Source organism: Oryctolagus cuniculus, chromosome 14 (genome assembly GCF_051225735.1).
Source record: "Oryctolagus cuniculus isolate XC-2025 breed Fujian yellow rabbit chromosome 14, ASM5122573v1, whole genome shotgun sequence".
NCBI classification, from domain to species: domain Eukaryota; kingdom Metazoa; phylum Chordata; class Mammalia; order Lagomorpha; family Leporidae; genus Oryctolagus; species Oryctolagus cuniculus.
In genome coordinates this window covers 57,295,697-57,309,140 of record NC_142880.1, presented here as the reverse complement: position 1 = coordinate 57,309,140, position 13,444 = coordinate 57,295,697, and the positions used below count along the sequence as shown (strand labels likewise).

Sequence of the window (13,444 nt, the reverse complement as noted above, 5' to 3'; positions counted from 1 at the left end):
GCCCAATAGCTCTGGCTAAAACTTCTAGGACTATTTTTTAATATCATGGTGAAAATGGGTATGCTTGTCTGGTTCCAAATCTTACTAGAAATGCTTCCAAATTTTCTCCATTCAATATGATTCTGCCTGTGGGTTTGTTGTTTATTACCTTGATTGTATTGAGAAATGTTTCTTGTATATCCAATTTACTTATGTTTTTATCATGAAAGGATGTTGTATTTTATCCAATGCTTTATCTGCATCTATTGAGATAAGATAATCATACAGTTTTTATTCAATTTGTTAATGGGGTTTATCACATTTTTTTCATTTTCCATCTAGTTGATCTGTTCATTGATGAAAGTGGGGTGTTAAATTCCCCCATTACTATTATATTGGAGTCTATATCTCCCTGTAGAACTATAACATTTGTTTTAAATAGCCAGGCATCCTGGAAGTAGGTGCATATACATTAGTCACATCTTCTTGTTTAATTGATTCCTTAATATGTTCTTCTTTGTCTCTTTTGACAATTTTTGTGTTGAAGTCTACTTTTGCTTATTTTTGATTAGATACACCTGCTCATTTTTTATTTCCATTAACATGGAATATCTTTTTTTATCCTTTCATTTTCAGTCTATGTGTATCTTTGGTGAGATGTGTTTTTTTTTAGGTCCACAAATATATTAGCTTCTCTTTTTTAAAAAATCCATTCAGCCAGTCTGTCTCTTTAATTGGATAATTTTTGCCATTTATATTCAAGGTGACTTTTGACAAGTTACAAATTGGCCTTGCCATTTTATTGTAAATATTCCTGTTGTTTGCTTTGGATTTTCTTTGCACTTTTACTAGATTTTCTGCCTTCAAATTCTTTCTCAGTAATGACTATATTTCTGTGTTTCTGTTTGGAGCACATCCTTAAGCATCATTTGCAAGGTTGGGTGAGTGGTGACAGATTCTTTTTATTTCCATTTGTTAAGGAAGGTCTTTATTTTACCTTCATTCATAAATGAGAGCCTTGCTTGGTACAGAATGCTTGATTGAGTTTTTCTTCTATGTCTCTCCATTCTGCTTAGCCTTGGGGTTTCTGATGAGAAAGCAGCTGTGAGGGTAATTGGAGATACCCTGAAGGTAATCTGACTTTCTCTCATGCACATTTTAGAATCTTCATGTTTTATTGTTGAAAGTTTGACGACAATGTGTCGTGAAGAACTTTTCTGGTCATTTTTATTAGGAGTTCTATGTGCTTCCTGTACTTGGACATCCTTTTTTTTTTTTTTTTTCAAATTGGCAAGTTTTCTGTTAATATTTCAATCCCCTCTGTCTTTCCACACCTTCAGGAACTCCTATGACCCGTATGTTGTGTTGTTTGATAGTACCCCACAAATCTTGAATACTGTCTTTAGTTTTTCTAATTCTTCTTCTTTTTTTAATATGAGATATTCTCAAGCATTTGTCTTCTAGCTCCGATACTCAGATATTCTTCTTCTGCCTTACCTGGTCTATTCTTAAGACTTTCTTCTGTATTTTTTATTTGACATATTGATTTCTTTTTCTAATATTTCAATTTTATTTCTCTTCAAAATCTTTATCTCATGGGAAAATTTTTCCTCCATGTCATGTATGGATTTTTGTAACTCAAGAATTTGCTTCTGATAGCTTCTGAGTAATCCTATGATTATTCTTTTGAATTCTTTTTCAGGCATTTCATTGGTCACTTCATCTCCACATTCTAATACTGAAGTGTTGTTTTGTTCCTTTGAGGGAGTCGTGTTGTCTTCCTTGATCTTGTTTCTTGTATTTCTGCATTTAATTTTAGGCATTTGTGGAAATACTTGTTGGTTCTTTCCTTTGATGGATTTTATCTTTTAACTGTGCCTCTGTGGTTTAGTGGAATGTCTGCTCCTTCAATGAATACCCAGATGCTTGTGCTGGGTGAGATCAGACAACTCTGATCCATGCTCAAGGGTTGGGTGAAAATCCAGGGCGTCACCCAAGTTGTACATGATAGATCTTTACTGTCAGCAGAGAAGAGGATGTGATCACACATGTTGGTGTAATCACAACCTCACCTTCTCTCTTCCAAGGTGATCAGTGACTGGGGTTAGCCCACAATGGGTACAAACCCTATCAACCCTGGTGCATGAGCCACACAAAAGATCTATGTGGTCCTCAGTGTGAGCAAGGAACTGTCATCAATGACCCATGCCAGACCATCTGGGGGGCTCTGAGCCTCTGACACCAGACACAATGATTTCCCAAAGACCCTGCTATGCACTGTGCCCTATCTTCCTGTCACAGAATTCCTACAGTCACAACATGCTTATCTCCCACAAGTTACAGGGTACAGAGGATACACTTAGCCCCATGAGCATGCCCCATCCACAGAGAGAGCAGAGATCTTCCTATATCAAGCTGCCTGTGAGTGCTCTGCCTTGGCAATTTGAGCCCTGGAGTCTGTGATATGCTGAGAGGATGGTGGCACCTCACAGCTGTACAAGGGTGCCTAGCCTCCTGTCAGTCTCCCTAGCCAGATTCAAAGTCATTTGGGAATGCTGATTTTCCCGTCTGGTAAAACCCCCTTGACACAGGCATGCAGGAGAACCTCCACAGCCTCTGCTAGTGTCAAGATGGCACCTTCTCCCCGTTGGTTGCTGGACGCTGTTGTAGGTGCAAGGGGAGAAAGAAACATGCTTTTCTTTTGCTGGATTAGGGGTGTACCCTGCCCCTTCTAGGGCTCCAGGCCAGACTCAAAGTCAGTGTGGTCTGCAAAGCTGTCTCTCAGGCATTATCACAGGGGCACAAGCTGCCACTGTCTGCTCTCACCTCGATCTCAGACACTGGAGTCTCCTCGTCCCCTGTTGCTGTGTGTGGTGTCCCCACTCACTGCTGTGCATTCGCAGTTTCCACACTGCTCCACAGCATCCCTATTCCTTCTGTAGAATTTTCACTGCAAACTTCTCTCCAACTCTTCCCCTTGGAATGCACTTCCTCTGCTTTTCCTCTGTTACTTTCTTCTGGTCAAAGCAGAACATCTTTTCCCTATTCTGCCTTCTTGGAATCTTCGAGAGATATGTCCTATGATTAGCCTGGAATAATGAGTTTTAGGGGAAGCAGTGCCTTCTTCTCAATATTATCTGAGGTTGTATGATATCAACATGAATCACTTGGTTAAATTTTGTTTGCCAGGTTTCATTGTTTTTATTTTTTAATGTACTTTTTTGGGGGTCGGTGTTATGATGCAGCAGGTTAAGCCACCCTTGGAATGAAACACCCCATATCTGAGTGCTTGGGTTTGAGTCTTGCCTCCATTTCCAAGTTGAGTTTCCTGCTAATGGACACCCTGGGGATAGCAGATGATGGCTTAAGTACTGGATCTCTGCTTCCCATATGGGAGACCCAAGTGGAATACCTTGCTCCTGGCTTTATCCTGGCCTAGCCTCAGCTGTTACAGACATTTGGGATGTAAACAAGTGGATGTAAGATCTCTCTCTTTGCCACAATACCTTTCCAATAAATACAAATAAACAATCCTAAAGTATATATTTTAACTGACTCATAATTGAACATACTTATGTGCCCTAGTAAGATACTTCAATACATGTATATAATAGGCAATTATTATATCAATGTAATTAACATATCCATCTCCTCAGACATTTATCATTTCTTTGTGTTGGGAACATTCAAAATCCTCTGTGCTAGCTATTTGAAATATACAATTAATTATTGTCAACTATCTTCTTACTGTTCTGTAGAGCATTAAAAATTATCCCCACCCCCATCCTGTATCCATTAACAATCCTTTTCCATCCCTTTCCCCATAACCCTTTCAGGCTTCAGTATAGAATATTTTACTCTCTACTTCTATCAAATTTCTGTGCCTGATACAGTTGCTCTGTTTTTTGATTAAAATTTTGTGTTGAATGTTCTAACCCCCAGTAACTATAGATGTTACTTCATCTGGAAGTAGAATCTTTGCAGATTTAGTGAAGTTAAAGGTTGAGATCACTAGGGGTGGGCTCTAATACAACATCCCTGGTCCTTAGAAAAAGAGGAAAGGGAGATAGGCATTGTGGCATAGTGGGTAAAACCGCGGCTTGTCATGCCGACATCCATATGGGTGCTGGTTTTTGTCCTGAATGCTCCACTTTGGACCTAGCTCCTGATAATGGCCTGGGAAAAGCAGTGGAAGATGTTGCAAGAGTTTGGGTCCCTGCCGGTCAGATGCGAGGCCCAAATGAAGCTCCTGGCTTCAGCCTGGCACAACACTGGCTATTGTTGCCATTTGGGGAGTGAGCCTAGCAGATGGAAAATTGATTCCCCCATTTCTTCTCCTCTCTCTGTAACCCTGACTTTCAAAGTAAATTTTAAATTTTTTAACAAAAGAGGAAAGGGACATGTGAAACATCTGTGAAGACTTTGAGGGAGACAGGGAAGACAAATTTTGATGACACAGGCAGTTTGGAGTGGTGCCCTTACAGAACCAGGTTTGACAGCCTTCTTGGAAGCTAGGAAGGGGCAAGGAAAATTTCCCCCTACATATTTTAGAGAAAAAAATGGTCTTACTGACACTTTGACTTTAAACTTCTAGATGGCATAGCTTTGTGACAACAAGTTTCTGTTATTTGAAGCCAATTAATCTGTGATATTTTTATGACAGCTCTAAGAAACTAATACCCTGTTCTTCATTTTTCATCCTTTATCCTTTGTTAGCAAGTCACTGAGTCCAAGTCATACTTATGGGTATTGAGTTTGCGTCTGTGTATGCATTTTAGAAATTTTGGACAGAACTTGCTGTCATCTCCTCCTTTCAGTTAATTGTTGGCCAACAACACATGGCCCTGATGTAAAGACACTGGAGCACTGTCATGGACAAATGGACTGCGTTGAAGCTTTTCATGGATTGACAGGGCTTGATTCCCCAAGCTAATGTAGACCTTTAAATCCACAAGTCCTGTGTTAATCAGATGGAGACTGATCTGATTATATTTTCTGAGTGTGGATGGGGGATCTTTAATCATTGGGGGTATGCCCTCAGAAGGCAGTTCTCATGAGAGGATTGGTTGTATAAGCCAAGAGTGCTGCTTTGTGTCTCTCTGCTACCTGACTTATGTATTTGTTCCTCTGGACATGCTCTGCCCTTGCTAGCCTCCACGAGATTCCAGAAAAATGGAGCTGCCCCACCTTGTACTGTGAACCCCCAGCTGTAGCCAAAATACTCATTTTCATTCTCAAAAAGCAGGTCTCAGGTATTTTAGTTAAGTAATAAAAAGCTGACTAATACAAAGCTTGTCAAAGAATTCTCTTCAAAGGCAAGAATAAAAATCTACTCATCTCCAACCCCTCAAATAACGCTATTCTATTATAATGCATAGTTATATTTGCAACATTTTTCTTAGCACAGTGTTCAGTGAATGAATGCAATAAAAATTCAGTTCTTTACTCAGATTTTTCATATAAAATTATCCCCAAAACATTTTATTTAGCATTAATTTGATTGGATTGGCAGACCAGTTTGGTTAAGCCATTTAAAGTCTTAGTTGCTTTTAACAGTTTAAACTACAGTTCCAATTATTTTCTGGAAGGAAAAAAGGATAATAGATGAGCTATTTATGTGTAAAATCTGCCCAAGTAACCTGTAGTTTGAATTGTGTTTTAGAAAGCCTATTTTATTTTTCACTTTTTCCCTTCTTTTCCTCCTTTCCATCCTTCTCTCTTCTCCCTCCCTCCCTCCTTTTCTGTTCCCTTCTTTCCTTCCATTTTTTCTTCTTTTCCTTTCTTGTTCAATTTATTGCATTTTCTTATTTAAAAGAGATTACTTTCTGTGAGACTAAATATATGCACATGCAAACACATATGCTCATTTTAAGTACATATTAAGTTTGACTATAGAAGAAACATACCAGAAACATGTGAAAATCCTTTTTTGCTATCCTGTTTGCAGTAGTAATACCTATTGTCTGAAATTTTTGAGCATTTTATTGAATTTACTTTAAAATTTAATTATATAAAGTCAGTGCATTAGGGCCTGAGTAATCACCATGGCTTAGAAGATGATCCCTTAGCTTTCCCAGGGGAGCTGGAAGGTTACATTACCAATTACCAAAATATGCTTAATGCAGAGCCATTTTTCTTTCTACACGGTGTAGCATTTATTGGAACAATTCCAAATCCTTATGAATATGTATGACCTAAATTGCCCACTTAGCTTACCAACAAATAAGTATTTCCTTTGACATTATACAGTATTGGCAATCAATTACTTAAAAAAATGTGCTACTGAAGGTTTTGCATAAGCATGTGGATAGAAAGTGCATTGTCGCATACCTTTATCATATATTTAAAAATTAGAAAGCTCCTGGAACACAGTCTCTCTCTCTCTCTCTCTCTCTCTCTCTCTCACACACACACACACACACACACACACAGAATGTATATGTTAGGCTTCCTACATAAAACTGTATATGATTAAAACATTTTTTATGCTGCTTCTTACATGGGTCTACTGATTTAATCATTTTGATTGTTGTATCTTTTTGACCATAAATCATTAACTTAATTCCCAAATCATATTAGTGAATTTGTTTGGAGATAGTTTTAAGCAAGGAATTAGCCTGGGACATCAGACGGAGAGATTATGATAATGATACTCTAAGATATCAGAGACAGAAATTTTGCTTCCTATAAATTCTTTGTCTTGTTCAGTATTACAGGTTCTCAGGATATTTATTGAAGTAAGCAAGTGTGATTTTTCTCTGTTTGCCAAGTGATAGAATTCAGGACATGCTATCCCAAAATATGGCAGCTTTGAATTTGAGAAAATGGCAGAAGCAGGTAGATCATTCTCTGGTCTTCTTCTACCCTTCTTCTCTGAAGCAGGTCATAAAATGGTCATTTGAGAGGCCCTTTTCCTAGAACCAGAGGAAAGGACTGTCCTTATCTCTGAAGATACTGGGACACAGAGGGGAATTTAAATGAACAGGCCTTTGTTAGTTCTCCCCTAGTTTATTACCATTAGGTCATACATCTTTGTCCAGTTTATTCTTCATCAAACAGCATAAAAATATATAGGGGACAAGCATTTGATTGTAGCTTGAGATGTCTATATCCCATATTGGAGTGCCTGGGTTTGAGCCCTTGCTCTTCTTCCAGTTTCAGTTTTCTGTTAATGCATACCTGGGGGAAGGAAGCAGATTGGTGGCTGAAGTACTTGGGTCTCTGCTATTCACACGGAGTATCTGGATTTTTTAAAGCCATGGCTGGGTCAAGCCAAAGCCAGGAGCCAGGAACATCATCTAACACCCACATGGATGGAGGGGCTCAGGTACTTGTGCCACGTTTGCTGCTTTCCCAGGCTTTAGTAGGGAACTGGACTTGAAGCAGAGGAGCTGGGACTCAAACCAGTGCTCTGGTATGTGACATGGAGTCACAGACAGCGATTTAACCCATTGCATCATAACGCTGACATCAAGAGATCTGGATTGAGTTCCTGGATCCTGACTTTAGCCTGACCCAGCCTTGGTTGTTATAGGCATTTGGGGAATGAACCAGAATGAGATACCTCTCTGTCTATCTGTCTGTCTGTCTCTCTCTCTCCGTCTCTTTCTCTCCTTTTCACATAAAATGAAAATAAAAATAAGAGTAAATACATTGGTCTTTCTGATTCTTTGGTTTTTCATTTCCAAAGACTTCCATGTCATTTAAAACTCGTATGCTTTTGTCTTTATCATCTTTCTTTTATTATAGATTCCTTGGCCATGAAAGGATAGGTAATGAAAGAAATCTTTCCTCCTCTACCTAAGTATGCATCTTTGTTACCCAATAAATATTGCTAATTAATTATTACTAAAAGAAGCTTTGGCATTAACCATTGATGTACTTGGGGATTTAAAGGAACCAGAGAAGACATGGAAGACTCAAACAGAAAATTTAATACAAATGCTTTGCATGGAACTGGACAACCATCTCCTGTCCCACTCCTGACATTTCTTTTTCCTTTGGTTTGCATTAGTTTAATTGTACAAAGGAAATTCTGAGTACTTTTTTCAGTAAGATGCTTGTCATGTGCCCACTATCATGTGGAGGTATTTTGGTGCCAAGAAGAACATAGGCCTTCAGTGTACTTATCTCCTTAAGGAAAAGCTGTCAGTAGATATTAGTGCTTGATGAAATAAGGACAATCATCCCATGAAAGTGAACCACCATCCCCCCACCCTAAAAGAAAACAAGACTTACTGAGAACAATTCAAGAATTATGCAAGCACTTATTTTCAAAAATATTTCTTTGATAGTTTTATCCTTATTTTGCTCACTTATTTAAGTGTTCCGTCCTAAGAAATGGATATCCAGTCATATTGTTTCTGAGTCATACATCATAAAAATCTTGTTACAGTAGGTTTGGACAGATCATTTGGAAACTTGACCTAAAATTCTCTGTAATATATGAGAATCAAAAAAAGGAATAAAGCTTCCTTCAAACTACCTCAAATTAAAATCTAAGTATTTTGAAATATTTGTAGTTTTTTAGGAAAGAAATTATGTTGTCCACCTAAAGTGATAATTTTCAGCATGCTTCTTTGAAGATCCAAGTAAGATACTTGCTTAGAGTAGAATGGAACTTATTTATTAACTTAAGTTAATACGTGATTAGTTTTTGAAAATGAATCTTGATGCGAATGGAATAGGAGAGGGAGTGGGAAACAGGAGGGTTGCTGGTGGGAGGGAAGTTATGGGGGTGGGGGAAGCCATTGTAATCCATAGCTGTACTTTGGAAATTTATACTTATTAAATAAAAGTTAAAAAAAGTGATTAGTTTTGAGTATGATTTCTTATATTTTAAAAGGAGAGCAAGTTACTCACTTCTCCCTTTGAGTCATTTTTTTAAGAATCTGACTTGACCATAACTTGGAGACAACTGATTCAAATTCCTCATTTTCTTGGGCCAAGTCCTCTACCAGAGCTTGTGGTCAATCAAACTAAAGCTCTCAGAAACCTTCACATCCTTTTGATTTTTATCTTCTAATAATTATCAATTCCCTCTTCTTCCAGTAACAAACTGTTGCGAAAAACTTGGTGCTTAAAACTTGGTGCTTAAAACATCAGCATCCATCTCCTGGTGTCTGGGTGCCAACTAGGAAGGTGTTAGGGCTGCGGTTTGGACTCACTAGAAGGCATCTTCGCTCACATGTGTGCAGCAGTTGATGGGGTGTCTCAGATGGGATCTCAAGTGGGCTGCTGTCTGGCCTTTATCTATGTCCTTTACAGTGTTTCTCCATGTAAGGGTACTTTGAATTTCCTCACAATATGGCAGCTGGGTTCCCAGTCCTAGTATCCTAAAAAAAAACAGGTGTAAGTTGCAGCACACTGTATGTCAGATGCCCGTTAGTGTTACTTCTGTTACCATTGTATAGGGAGAAATATTGAGCATTGAAGTTAGAAATCCCAAAGTCACACTGGGAGTTGGGGGGGGGGGCTAGAAATTGTGCCACTCACTTTTGGATGATGCATTGTGCACATCTTCCTTCCTTATCTGTAATTACCTCTTAGATCCATGTTAATTACCTTTTAGATCCATGTTTCATCACTTTGTGTTGAGACATCGAGACCAATGCCCTGATATGGCATCCCTTCCTGTGCTCTAATTTTCTTCAAATCTATATTCCCTATATCTGTAAGTATCACATATCTAAGATGAAAATCTGTCATTCTACTATTCCAACCCATTGAAGGTTCTCTAGAAAAGAAACACTCAGCATGGCACACAAGCTCTTTATGATCTATTTGTCAAATTCTCCAACCTATATTCATGGCACTCTTCAATATAACTAGCTGCTCAGAATTCTCTTGTTCCTGCTCTGGGTGCATGTACACATTTTTTGCAACTTCTGATCTCCCTGCCTTTCTCAATGGTGTCTTATTTTCCTCAGTTGTATTCTCTGCCATCTTCATCTTCCTCCAGCTAATTCATTCCAGCTATCTAAGATCATGCATGACCTTCTCCATGCATGAAATTCTCCAATTGTACTGTAAATGGACCTTCTCCATTTGCAGTACAATTTCAATAATCTTTGAGATTATCCTTCTCAGTGTCTATCTACTCATTTTTGTCATTGATTAAATGGGAATGTCGCTCCCCCTCTTCATGGAGGAACGACACTAAACCCTGCCAAGGCTTCATATCCGAGTCACGGCACCATTATGTCGCTCCCCGTCTTCGTGGGGAACGACACAGGACCCTGCGCTGTTCTTTCGTCTGCTCGGCCCTCCCCGGGTTTGCTGCTGGTTCTTCCCGGGTTGGCTACCGACCCTTCCACCTCCGTGGAAGGGCGATTCCCCCTGCCACATTCCCCACTTCCGCGGGGGAGTGGCACACCGCCGGCCGGCTCTCTCGGGGGCTGCACAGGTGTTCCTTCAGATAGATGTTCCTCTTAGATGTTCCTGGTGCATGCCGTCTCTCTCCTCCTTTATAGTCCTCCTCTGCCAATCCTAACTCGGCTGCCCACACGCCGAGTACGCTGCTCTCCTCCAATCAGGAGCAGGTCCTGCAGCTTGTCAAGTTGGTGAGAGGCAGCTGGGTAGAAGCTGTTGCCTCCTCTCCCAGCGCCATATTGTGGGAGAGCAGATGCATAGAATAAGTCTTAATTCCAGTAACTCAGTCCAGTCCGGGTTGCTCCCCACAGGGAATACAGTTCTCATCTCACAGGCGCTTGTAAAAGTTAAGTGAAACTAAGACTTGCAAAGAGCTTAGAGATCTCAAAAGATATTTGGTGTTATTGTTATTATTAACTACTTGTACTTTTTATTTCTGGAAATCAAACAATTCTGGGAAATTTCTTTTGTTAGTATCTATGCTTATGTTCTTCCTTTTGTGTGGAATTCTCTACCCCAAATTCTTTCAAGAAATCTGTTTGTTTATTTGATAGAGGCAGAGTGAGTGAGTGAGTGATATATCTATCTATCTATCTATCTATCTATCTATCTATCTATCTTACATCCGATAGATGGAGATAGATAGATAGATAGATCTAGAGAGACAGTGTAAGAGTGAGAGTGGCGGGGGGAGAGGATCTTCCATTTATTGGTTCAATTGGTTCAATAACCAAATCATTGTACCAGCCAGGGCTGGTCCAGATTGAAGCCAGGAATGTGGATCTCCATTCGGGTCTCCTCTGGGTGGCAGGGTCCAAGCACTTGAAACATCCTCCACTGCTTTCCCAGGTAATTTAGGAGGGTTCTGGATCAGAAGCTGAGAGCAGGGACTTGAACCAGAGCTCTGGTATGGGATGCTGGTGTTGCAAGTGGTGGCTTAATCTACTGCACCATACTACTAGCCTTCCCTGTCCCAATTTTTATCCATCTCCATTCTCTCTGTGTCCCAAAACCTGTTTTAAATTTCATAGAATCCTCAGAGAAAGCATTTTCTGCTTCAAAGTGTAACCCTCTTAACGTTGTTTGTATACTCTCTCGGTGTCAACGTATTCTATTTTCTATATTGGTTTATTTGAAAATGTCTGAGTTATGGAATCTTTGAGGCTAACTTTATATATTTTGATTGCTTTAATTCCAAATGCTCTGCCTCCTTGGAGTAAAGTGATAGTCACTGCTTTAAGTTACACTTAGGAAAATTTCCTAGTGATTTTGATAATATTAAATCAAAACAAAAGTAAATAAAATCTGACATGCCCATCTTAGTTTTAGTATATCACATTTATGTACTTATAAAGTACACCCAGTGCTTTGTATTATAAGGTGTAATTATGTAAAATGTTTACTCTATTTCACAGTTTCAATTTTTGGATGTTTGATTACTCCTATTTACTTATTTGCCTTCCATTATTCTTATTTAACCTCTTTATAAATTAATGCAGGCAGTATTATACAGATTGTTTCCAAAAGTATCTTAAATAAAGATCTCAAATGTGTATTTCGACTAGCTAATTTACAAATATATTTTTGAGTGCAAAATTTATTTTATGAATACTCAATAGGTGCATATGCTGTTAGGCTTCGTAAGAGCTACAAAGCTGAGATGAAATGTAGTCTTTGTCTTCAATTAGCTTGACATCTTCAAGGTAGAGCCGGCAGAATTTACTGGTAGATAGACATATGAAAGTAGGGGAATTCAAAGGTGGTGATATTATTTTCAACCAAAAGGAACAATGAAGAATTTATTGGAAGCTGTGCTACTTGGAATAGGTCTTGCATGTTTCATGTGTGGTTGGATCTATCAAGCATTTGTTATTCCAGAGAAGGCGAGAAGGCACAAACTGTGGACAGTAATTGTAGCAATGTGAATATAGACAGTTCTAGATTTATGATGGTTTGACTTAAGATTTTTCAAATTTACTATGGTGTGAATGCAATACACATGCAGTTGAAATTGTATTTTGACTTTTGATCCTTTTGCAGGCTAAGACATGCAGTGCAATACTCTTTAATGTTGGGCAACAGCAGCCACAATTCCCAATAAGTCACATGACAACAAGGGGAAACTACCAGCACTCTAGTGTATGTTGTGTTGCAAGCCAAGATGTTCATTAGGATAGGTATATGAAATGCATTTTCAATTCAGGATAGGTTTAGTAGGATGTAATCCCATCAGAAGTCAAGGGCAAATAAGCATACTTATTTGGTAGGAAGACACAGGGCATGTGGATAGGGGAAAAAGCCTGGCTGGAATGTACACTGGAAACAAGGTAAGTAATAAGACACATGAATGGACAGTCATTCAAGACAAGATGCAAAAGAGCCCTGACATTGACTATTTTGTTCTGCAGGCCATGTGAAGCCACTGAAAAGTCTAGATTGGACCAGTGCTAAGTCCTGGAAGGACCACTGAGGCAAGATCTGACCAGGTAAGGCACTTCTCTGTAAATGTTTAGAGGAAGTCGGCATTGGACTTGATAATAGTTGCTTGTCTGCTGGCACTCCTATTTCATAAACTGAAGGTTGCTTTTTTAGGTGAGGATTTTGTCACTCCCAACCCTGGCAGAAATCAATCCATAAACCAAATACAATAGCCAGGAGATTGATGCGAAGGGTTCTGTGTCATTCTAATTTCAGTCATCATCTTTCTTAATTAGAAAGATATACAGAGTTACAGAAGCCAGTGTTTTTAATGTGTTTCTATAATTCAGCTTTCTGTTATTGGTTACATAAGGTAGCATATATGGAAATATGGTAAGTCAAATTCCTGAAAAATATGACATGAAGACTAAAAAAAAGTTACATCAGATAAAATATTCCTGCTAATTTTCTGTACTTCAATGTTTATTCCAGCTTCAATGGTTTGCTTTGAGGACATTGTGTAATTGTGCTTTAAAAGCTATTTCTGAGAATTCTATATATGTCAGACTGTTACAGATAGTGTTCTAATTAAGCCAATATAATATGTAGAAATTAGGTCCCTAATTCAATTTCCAATAGAAAACTCTGTATAGCTACTCATCTCCCAAACAGAACA

At 38.8% G+C, this 13,444-nt stretch overlaps 1 long non-coding RNA gene across 16 annotated transcripts in view; it reads left to right on the top strand.

The window, feature by feature from the left end:
* Positions 1-13,444, top strand: part of LOC149122331 (uncharacterized) — a 375,722-nt gene that overhangs the window by 83,173 nt on the left and 279,105 nt on the right. For all 16 annotated transcript variants that reach the window (XR_016220693.1, XR_016220694.1, XR_016220692.1 and 13 more), the window contains exon 2: positions 12,759-12,836. This is a non-coding gene — a long non-coding RNA (uncharacterized LOC149122331). The remainder of the gene's footprint in view (positions 1-12,758; positions 12,837-13,444) is intronic.